The sequence below is a fragment of the Ambystoma mexicanum genome, chromosome 9 (assembly GCF_040938575.1).
Source record: "Ambystoma mexicanum isolate Mex_15411 chromosome 9, UKY_AmexF1_1, whole genome shotgun sequence".
Taxonomy (NCBI): domain Eukaryota; kingdom Metazoa; phylum Chordata; class Amphibia; order Caudata; family Ambystomatidae; genus Ambystoma; species Ambystoma mexicanum.
In genome coordinates, this window is record NC_090931.1 from 644,587,644 (window position 1) to 644,598,052 (window position 10,409).

Sequence of the window (10,409 nt, forward strand, 5' to 3'; positions counted from 1 at the left end):
CTGCATGCTTTTTTAACCAAAGCTATTACTTGGAAAAGACGCACCTGTGTTCAAGGGGTGGACTGGAAACCAAAAGAGGCCCTGGAAATAAGGTCCAAAGTGGCCCCATATTAAACATTTTCAGCAAGCCCAACCCTTTTCCTATGAGAAAACGTGGAAATAAAATAGTTTAACAAAGAAAGCTCAATGGAATTTAAAAAAAACAAACGTAGCCTCAATTCCATTTTAACAGGAACGGAATACTCCTCTTCTAAACATTGTAAATCAAATCTGGAAGTTGCAAAATGCTTTTGTACACTGCAAGTTTGCAAATATTTTGTTATTGGTGCATGTCCTTTCTTAATTTCACATTTGCAGACCTTTTCCCAGGGCGCACCCCCCCCCGCCTCCCCTTTAGCGCCCATCCCATACTATTTCCTCACCCTGTAGTCGTGCATTTTACTAATATTATAAGAAAGGCAACCCTTTAAGGCTGCTACCCCTTCCTCTTACCGTCTGCCCTTTTAAAAAATTGGTACCCTTCAGATGTTAAAAGGAGAGGACCTGGGCCTGTGTTTCTCTGCATGGTCTTGTTTCCAAGGCGAGTGCGTTGGCCCTGAGCTATGCTCCCGAGACAATGGGCCTCATTACAAGGTTGGCGGTCTGGTAATAACGATACCGGTAAGGGAATACTGGCATCGTTTACCGGAACGGTGCATTACGACCCACAATGCCGGTGCTACCGGCCTCAGCAGGGACCCGTTGTGACCGGGTAGCACCTACCCGGAATGGGCTCGGGTAGCTGTGCCAGTAACAATGGCATGCCGTGAGCAATTGCACATCACAAGGTTCACGGACATGCGCTTACCGGCATCCAGATGCCGGTAAGAACGGGTACCATGACGCTGTTAACACTGGCATCGCGGGGCAGCCGTTAATAACAATCTGCTGTGTTGAAACCTGCCACATGTGCACACAATCAGCACAGTTGGAGGAAATGGAGTCTGGCACAGCACAAAAGGAGCACACCCACACACCACACACCTTGCAAACACAAAATGCTACCATTAGCAGTTGCTATACTGGGGCTGGAGGACGTGCCTGCACTGCTACTATTCCAGCAGGCATTGAACCAGGGAATGCAGCAGAGGCGCAGGAGAAGAAGGAGGGTAAGACAGGGCAACCACATACCACCAGGACAAGCAGTTGTACCCTGCAGGCAGCCACCTAAGGACCAGTCCATTTGACCTAACCCATGCACAGATCCACACAGTGTACTGCCTGGACAGGGACACCATATGCACAATAGCGGACGTCGTCCATGACAACCTGGTAAGCCTCATCAACACCCAGACAGGCATCACCCCTTTGCTGAAGGTAGTGTCTGTGCTGCACTTCCTTGCCACAGGCACCTACCAGCACACTGTGGGGCAGCTGCATGGCATCTCACAACACCATGTTTCTCCCGTGTGCTCAACCAGGTGCTAGATGCCCTCCTGAAACATGGAAGGGAACACATATATTCACCAGGGACTGTGGATGAGGTGCAGGATACCAAAATAGCATTTTATGCACTGGCAGGCATGCCTAACGTAATTGGTGCCATCAACTGCATGGCACGACACGCTGCACAACGTACCTGGCTGCTGGGGGAGTCCAACAACAGGGCAATGAGGGGCGTTGCCGGGGGGGAATAACAATCATAGGCAACCTGTCTGCTGGCTGGGGCATGAGGGGCGTTGCCAGGTGGGGGACGCAATCATAGGCAACCTGTCTGCTGGCTGGGGCAAGAGGGGCATTGCCGGGGGGAACACAATCATGGACAACCCGTCTGCTGGCTGGGGCATGAGGGTTGTTGCCGGGAGGGAGGGGGGAACACAGCAACCTTGATGGCAAAACTGTGACCCCAATCACCTCGGCAGAATGTACAACACACCCAATGGATGCAGATGTGGAATGCCTACACAGCTGTGCATAAATGGAAGCAACAAACACAGCACCCACCCCAGCACATGCACCTTGCACAACATCGGACATGATGAACCATGCCTACCACGATGCACCACAATGCCATCACGGGACATGCAGCCATGCCTGGGGCAAATCCAACTACCACACATGGAAATCTCTGTCACTGCACCCACCCCACAGGTACACTGCAGACCAGTATACTGGCCCAGGCATCTCTAAGGAACACTTACAATCGCAATGAGTGCAAGCAAGGCAACTTATGTAATCACCAATCAGTTACCACCACTAACATATGAGCGAGTGGTGCAGGACCCATCCACAGTACCTCTGCTCCACCATGGCAGTACACACCCAGCCCCCTCATAGTAATGTTTGCCGTCACTGGCGGACTATACCACCATTGCCATTGGGCCTTGGTCATATGGGGGAAGGCAGTGATGGACAAGTACATGGCGACATCAAGTAGTCGTGAACGTGATCACCAAACCACAGTGTATCATGAGGCACATCAGGCAAACATGTCATGATGCATTCCACATGTATAGTACGAATTTCAAATGCATCACACCCATCAGATGTCAGCAGATCATGGTCAATATCAACTCGTTGGTGTGAGTGCCTCACCTGATGGAAAGATCCCTTACACGTGAATGGCACACATACCCCCCCCCCCAAGCATGGGTCATCCCTAAGTGCACTTACCTGGGTCTCACTATGCAGTAATGATGAATCTGTGGCATATGACCATGAACACTGTACATGCATTGCACACAAGGAATGACAACAATGTTCACAAATACACTTTTCATTGCTCCTGTGCAGGTGATGCTGCGTATCTCCTGAAGTCATGGCTCCTTACCCCCATCAGGCAACCAGTCAACAAGCATGAAGAGGACTACAACCGTGCACATGCACGCACTTGTGTCACGATTGAGCAGATTTTTGGCCTGTTGAAGGCCCGTTTCTGCTGCCTCAGCTGGTCGGGTGGGGCACTCATATACAGGCCTGAGAAGGTGCGCATGATAGTGTTGGCATGTGCCATGCTGATCAACGTGCATCCGGTGCAATGTACCTCTGCCCCCTGACACGGACCAGATTCCACCAGATGAAGAGGAGGATGATGGTGGAGAAGATGCATATCGGCCATGGCACAATGTGAACGAAGGATGTGTAGAACGGCAAACTTTGATTGCACATTACTTTTGATGAACTGGGTAACACAAAGCACGTTGAATGGGGTACACTGAGCACTGTTAAGAAATAAATTGACAGACACTCAATAAGCAATATCCAGTCATGTGTTTTTCTCATGCAAACCAGGTGTATTAAATGATTCAGAATTATGTACAGTGAACAGGGTCCCATCAGAATGCAACAAACTACCCCACCCCCCCCTAACATCCCACACACCCATCTGCCTCCCCCAACATGCCCACACACCCACACCCCCTCCCCCCAAAGTCCCCACACACCCACGCCCCCCACCACCTGCACACATTTCAAGTTCAACTGTGTCAGGCTACTGACGCCCCCTTTTGGGTGGAGGGGGTTGTACGGCACAGACAGTGCATTGACTCCATACCAGGTTCGTCTGGGTGGAGCTTGCCGGTGTTGAGCTGGTCGAGGGGGGCGGGGGTTGAGGCTCGGGCTATGCAGCGTGATGTTGCACCATGGTGGCCACCAACTGTGTGACTGCCTCTGTCATCACTGCCATACCCTCACGCACGAGCCTGGCCACACAGTATACGGCACGGGTAATTGTGTTGGTGTTGTCTTCCATGGCCTTGTGTGTGGCTTCACCTTCTACAATGTGTTGTCTAACCATATCCTGTGTGGCCTGCTGGCGCTCCTCCATGCGGGTTAACCGCCCCTCCAAGTTCCGGATGGATTCTGCCGCTGGTGGTTGGACGGGAGGTGGTGTGGTGTCCGCCAGGTTCCGGGGATGCGTTCCGCCACAGGCATGTCCTCCTTAGTGCTGCGTCCATCCGAGCCAGGTTCAGAGGAGAACACTGGTGTAGACGGCATGGTGTGGCATTACCTCTGACATGCAAAGGCCTGTGGTGTCCGCCTCATCCTGTCCCTCGTCCTCCTCCGCGCTATGTGGGGCGCATTGTGCCACTTCACACATGTCACTCGTGGCCGTTGACTGCAGCCCCTCCCCATCACTGGCTGCTGGTGATGCATCGTCCTCCACCTGAGGTGTTTGCTGGGGGTCCAGAGTTTTCCTGGCTGTGAGTTTTGGGGCCGGTGTGCCTTTTCGCATGCGTGCCTTGATGGCACCAATGTGTCCGGCCTGGGGCTCCTGACTATGCGTCAGAGCTAGCTGCTCCTCTTGGTCTTTGGCCTGTGTGCCCCATTGGCTGATGGGCTGTGGTTTGGGAGCAGTAGTTTCCTTGGGCAAGCCCTTGATGTTGACGGCCTGGTGGCGTCATCGTCCCCTCTGCTCATGTGTGCAGTTGTTTTTTTGGTCGTAGCAGTGTGTTCCGCATTGCTGTCTGATTCCGTGCCTGTGGGGGATGGAGAGGCAGTGCATCAGTCATGGTTGAACGTACATCCTACATACATCGATGTTAGTACATTTCAAGCGATGTGCATGGTCGTGTGCATGTTGGAGGGGCGGCCATGGTGCTTACAGGATTTGGGAGGTGTATTGTTTGGGGATCCTTCTGGTGCAGCCATGATGTCCATGCTGTCTGTTTGGTGGCCTACAGGTGTGTTGTGGCCTGTGTGCTATAGCCATGCCTCAGGGGCTGTGTGCCATGTGCTGTTTGGTTGTGTCTCAAGTGTGCAATAGGTAGTGGAGATGTGTGCACCATGCATTGAGATGGCACAGTGGTGAGGCTTGCATCTCAACACCGATTTATATGTGGGTGTGCATGCATATGTTGCTTGTGTTTGCAATTGTGGACTCGTGGTTTGTGTCAGTGGGGTTTGTAGTGTGTATTCGTGACACGGATGTAGCGTTTGAGTTAGGGCTGACTTTAGGTGGGAGGTGATGGCCCATGTATTTACTCCCATCTACTTGCCAATTGGACTCCAACATTATATTTGGGGTATTAGGTGTGGGTGGTGACTTTTGTATTACGCTTAGGGTCACTCACCGTCATTGTCCGATGATGGGACTCCCATCTCCGAATGCCCGACTCCCTCTATGGCCTCCATGTCCATTCCTGAGCGGCAGGTTTCTTCCCAATGTGCAAGCTTTATGGGTGATGTAGCTCCACCACCAGTTGCCTGGGCCTGGCTGCTGTTTGCAGACAAGATTTTTCGTACATGCAGCCGCAGGTCATCCCACCTTATTCTGCAGTCTTTCACACTGCGTGGGGTTGTGCCCACCACAGATACCTTCTAGGCCACCTCCTCCCAGATGTTTTTCTTCCTTATTTGGGCGGCACGGCACAGGTCTGGACAGAACACGACATCTGCATGCTGCACCAAGGTGTCGGAAAGCATGTTTAGCTCATCATTGCTAAATTGGGACTTGCGCAGCCAAGGTGGGCCTTTACGGGTAGCCTTAGACATCTTCTTGCTGGCAGGGTACACAGTTTGCAAATCCAGATCCTGTAGGCAGAGGATTGCAATGGATTGTTTTTTTTAAAGATGGCCACCGGAGCATTTCCCATTCCCGCACGATGACATTGCTTCCGGTATTGGCACTTACGGTGCAGGTGTGCACGGTACCGGCATCAACTGTACCATTCTGAATGGCATCTAGGATGCCGTTCCCTTGTCCGCGGCATGGATGATGCCGCCATCGGGGTTTGGAGGGCCTTACTGACATGCCGGTGCAGCCGTTACTGGCATGCCAGTATGCGCATGCACGCTGACTCAGAATCAACCGTTGATTCCGGCAGCAATGCAACACGGACACGGTTGCACCGGCATGCCGGTAATTTGCGTTTTTTACCACTCAAATCGTAATGAGGCCGAATGTCTTGAGTTTCGAATTTCCCCTTCCCTCGACTAACCGACTTGTCTCTATGATCTCCTACGCACTTACACTATATACACAGCTGCCACAGGCCGAGCCATTAGCACATCAGCACAATGTGAACTACAACAAAGCTCTCCTCTTTAGCCCCATCACACTCCCCACCTCACCTGCTCAACAGACCCAAAGGAATGTAGTCCATCAGATTTTGGGTTCCCTCTGTATTGATAACATACACCCAAGTTCCCCGACCAAACCCACAGAAAGCAGATTGCCACTCAAGAACCGGGTACTTCCAACCTGCACCAATCAGCATCACAGCTATCGTAGCAGCCTCTTTCACTGTCCCACTAATATAACCTTCCCTCCTTTTTCGTACAGAGCCACGAGCACCGAGGCCACCAATAATGGCAGGCGGGCACTCTACCAGGCCACTCACATTACACGGTATTACAGGAGGATTCTGGGGTATTGGCGAATTTAGTTAGCAAGCAAAGGTATTTTACTTCGAGTTTCGTAGGGTTGGTTGACGGAGAGGTATACATGTGATGGGGGGCTGCTTATGTATTTAATACTCACAGTGACACAAACACACACTCCCAATGTTGTTGTGACTAGGCAGGACATTACATTCAGTGGCTGCAAATGAATGACTAGGGAAGGGGAGGACCCCAGTGATCACTTTGTGTGACATACATGCACGTGACATTTCTTGACATTGATTCTTGGCGGATGTGAAAATCTTAGGGTATAACTGGGTGTGAAACATACATATTGTCCCGAGAGGATAGCTCAGCGCAACGTGTTCTCCTTGGAAGCAAGACGAAACGAAACAGCACAGGTTCGATCCCTGGGTCCACGCTTAGAAACCTCTGGGTATTTAAGCGCGTTATAAATACACAACTAAGAAAAAAAAAAACAATTGCGCCTCGATGCCCGCGGGCTGTGTGAGCGCTTTAGAAATGAAAACCAAATCTATATGTAAGCATGTTCGGTTTTTATAAAGGGCAAACCTAGCCAGGAGGCAGGAGCATAGTGTATATGGAGTGAGTTCCTACAGTCTTTTTTGCCTTGGTGAGTTCCATAGGTGATGACTGGAGCGAAACTGGCTGGTGGTCGATTGGTTAAAGTGCCAGCTGAGGCACTGCCTGAACAGTAGAGTTTTCAATTCTTTCATGAACTGTTGTGGAACAGCGCAGATGTCTGCCGGGAGGTTGACGGGACGTTGTTCCACAGTGCAGGAGTGTAGAAGGAGAAGGCCTGTTTCTTGGTATTTTCTTTCCAGATTTTCTTAGGTTTCCAGTCCCAAGATAGAGCGGCGTATGAAACTGCGCCAAACCCTAGTAAACGGCTAGATTTCTTGCTAGGTGTGGTGCTGCTCGTGTCAATACTGCCTTATTTTATTTTTTATTTCATTGTTTTTTTATAACGCACCTAATACTGTACCTGAGTTTGTTTTCGAAGCGCGGATCTGGGATTCAAACTCTGTTGCGCGTTGCCCCTGTGCTATCCTCCGTTCCTCCTTGGATGCAGTATAGGCTCTTTAGATATGGATATGAATCAGGCTGGTACCGGCAGCCAGTGTGGAGTGGGGGGGGGGGGGAGAGGCTCAAGCATTCCAATGGCACCAATCAGTCTTGCTGAGCCATGTGAGGCGTGGCCACCTGGCAGGGGTGCATAGCCATGCCTAGGCGTGACAGTAAAGGAGATTAGATGGTGGTCCTGGACTCAGGGAATGACACCAAGTGATTTGGTTGACGATGTGCTGTTTGAGTGACAGGTTGCAGTTGATGGGAACATCCAGGAATTTGGAGCATGTTGTGAGTTTCCTCGTGCACCCTTCAAGATCCATGCTGAATAACCCTGATTTAATAAGCATTTGTTTAGCTGGGTTGCCAAGCAGCAAAATCTGACTTTGGGTGCGATTACGTTTTAGATAGGTGCTTGAAATTCATTACTGGATGAGCATCAGATTGCATTTTAGTTGTGGGAGGTCTGTGATGCAGCTGACCTTTACATATAGCTGTGTGTCATCAGCATATTGGTGCGCTGTAAGGTCAGGGTCCACAAAGAGCACCACAAGGCTTCATATACACATTTTGTATGGAAGTAGTGACAGCATGGACTCCACACCCAAATGGAGGGTGTTATAATCTTAAGCACCCCATGTGAACCAATTGGTATCTGTCTGGTAGGCCAGAGGCAAATACATTCAGCATATCATCAGATCCCATCCATCTGTGTGGCCAGGCGCATGATTAGTGTTGAGTGGTCAACATTGTTGAATGGCGTGGCGAGGTCAAGCTGTAGGGTACTTTGTGTGTGGTGGTCAGTGGGATCTGTATCAGTTTGTCCGGGAAATGACGTTGAGTAGTAGTCATGACTGGTTCTCTTCTGGCTATTAGCAACCATGAGTTGGGGAGGGGTGGTGGTGGTGCAGTACATGACTGCATAGTGTTTGTGAAAAGGAGGATGGCAGCCACCTTTTGCTAGAGGATGCCCGAGCGGGCTGAGATCAAAAAGGAAGCTGATCACGAGGTTGCCAAAGGGGGCTGTCAGGTGGGCAGGGGAGGATCCAAAGAGGTGCAGTTTGCTGGCTTTGATGTTGTGTGACCTTGGTTGAGGACCAGGGTGTCATGAAATTGAGGCACAACGAGCAGAGAGAGAGAGAGACTGTAAAAGGAGGGTTGTGGCAATGAATAAACGTTTTTAGGCAGGGGCATTGCTAGGTCTGGAAAATATCCGTGGCTCCGCTAATGTTGGGACTCTAGGGACTCTGGGCTAGCTAGCCTTTTGGTTGTAGACCCTGAGCTCCTATTTTGGGTTACAACCAAGAGACCCCGGGGCTGTAACCCCCTCGGCCATCCCCTAGCAACACCTCTGCTTTTACGACTGACTCGTTCTCTTGTGCTGGTTATTTGGGTGGTAGGAGGGCAGGCCGGATGGCGAGCAGTTAGGGCTTGCTACCTCTGAAGTTGTACCACGTTTATTGAGCTGCAGGAAGATTGAGAATTGCGGCCCAGGCAGCAGGGACTCTGAAAAATAAATAAGAGTAGGCAAAAGGAGATTCCATGCTTTTAAGCGTGACGCATGGAGATGGGATGGTCACATGGTGGGCACGGAAGGCAGGCGTGCCAGGAAGAGGTCAGGACTTTGCTTTGATGTTGTGTGTCCTTGGTCGAGGTGTTGGGAGTCTGAACTGAGGCAGGTGAAGCGAGGACTCTGAAAAAGAAAGCTGGCAAAGGCTGCCATCTTATTGAGACTAGGGAGGAGACAGTCCCAGTGGCCATCTTGTGCGACATACACCCAGGTGGTGTTTGTTTTGAGTGACAGCTAGAGAGGAGAACATTCCAGATTTGGTGGGGTTTGGTTGGATTCCAGAGCAGAGCTGTTTGGAGGAAGGAGCATAATTATTGTGGTATGTATCGAGCACGGACCTAGCTTCGCAATGCGCCGGAGCGCTTCACAGAGGTATACAACAATACAGACACATAACGGAGCGCTTTACAGAGGTATACAACAGTGGAGATGCATAACAGAGCACTTTTCGGAGGTGACAACAGAACAGATCTACAGTGGAGCACAGAGGAGGGGGTGCAGCTGTACAAGGTGGTGGGGAGCAAGAGGAGTTTGCACAGGCCATGTGCCTCAGCATCCAGGAATGGCTCATGTAATTTACAAAACTGATGATCCACATTGGCGCTGCAGTACTATTTATTCATTTTCATGAAATAAAACAGGCCATACCCCCACAGTGCACCATTTGGCCTGCCTGGCATTGGCCCTACCCCAATACTGTAATAATTGTCAGAGAGGCACAACTTCCCTCACTGATGAGTACTGACTAGGCTGAAACACGTGTCTGGGGTTGCTGTTGGTACTCTTGTTCTGAGGAGAATTGCCAAGCATTTCAGTGCTGGACTGCCCAAGTGGGCGGGACAAAGACTGATATGCAAATAGATATTTCCCCTCTGTGAAAGGTACAGCGAGTTAAAACGTGGCTGTAGACCCTCCAGAGTGAGCACCATCCCAGAGAATAAATAGGTTATTTGGCTGTCTTTGTTCTCGGTACAGGCACTCCCAGACCTTATTTTGCATTTTTAGGAACTTGGGGTTTCACCCTAGGTTACCCTAGGTAATCCAGATGTGGACACCTTGCTCACTGTGCTTAGCGAGGCACAGCTTCACTTAACTGATGAGGCCCGACTAGGCCGAAACACGCTCCTGGGGTTGCTGTTGGTGCGCTGCCGAAGTGGGTGGGGCAAAGACTGGTATGCAAATTGATATTTCTCATCTGTGAAAGGTGCAGCGAGTTAAATCATGGTCGTAGGCCTTCCCGAGGGGGCACCTTCCCAGAGAACGGGTTATTTGGCTGTGCTCATTCTCCGTAGAGGGGCTCCCAGACCTTTGTAAAAATGGTTAGTACCTGCGCAGGAGCGTGGTGGGTCAAGCGTGAGTGCAGCAGTAGCCAGACAGCCATGGACAGGGGCAACTAAATAGTTCAGCAGGCAGGTGGTGGGCACACACG

The 10,409-nt window shown here is 50.8% G+C and overlaps 1 long non-coding RNA gene across 1 annotated transcript in view; it reads left to right on the forward strand.

The window, feature by feature from the left end:
• LOC138488421 (uncharacterized) overlaps nt 1–3,237 on the forward strand; it is a 64,876-nt gene extending 61,639 nt beyond the window's left edge. Inside the window, exon 3 of the long non-coding RNA XR_011274663.1 lies at nt 2,773–3,237. This is a non-coding gene — a long non-coding RNA (uncharacterized lncRNA). The remainder of the gene's footprint in view (nt 1–2,772) is intronic.
• The last annotated feature ends 7,172 nt before the right edge of the window (nt 3,238–10,409 follow it).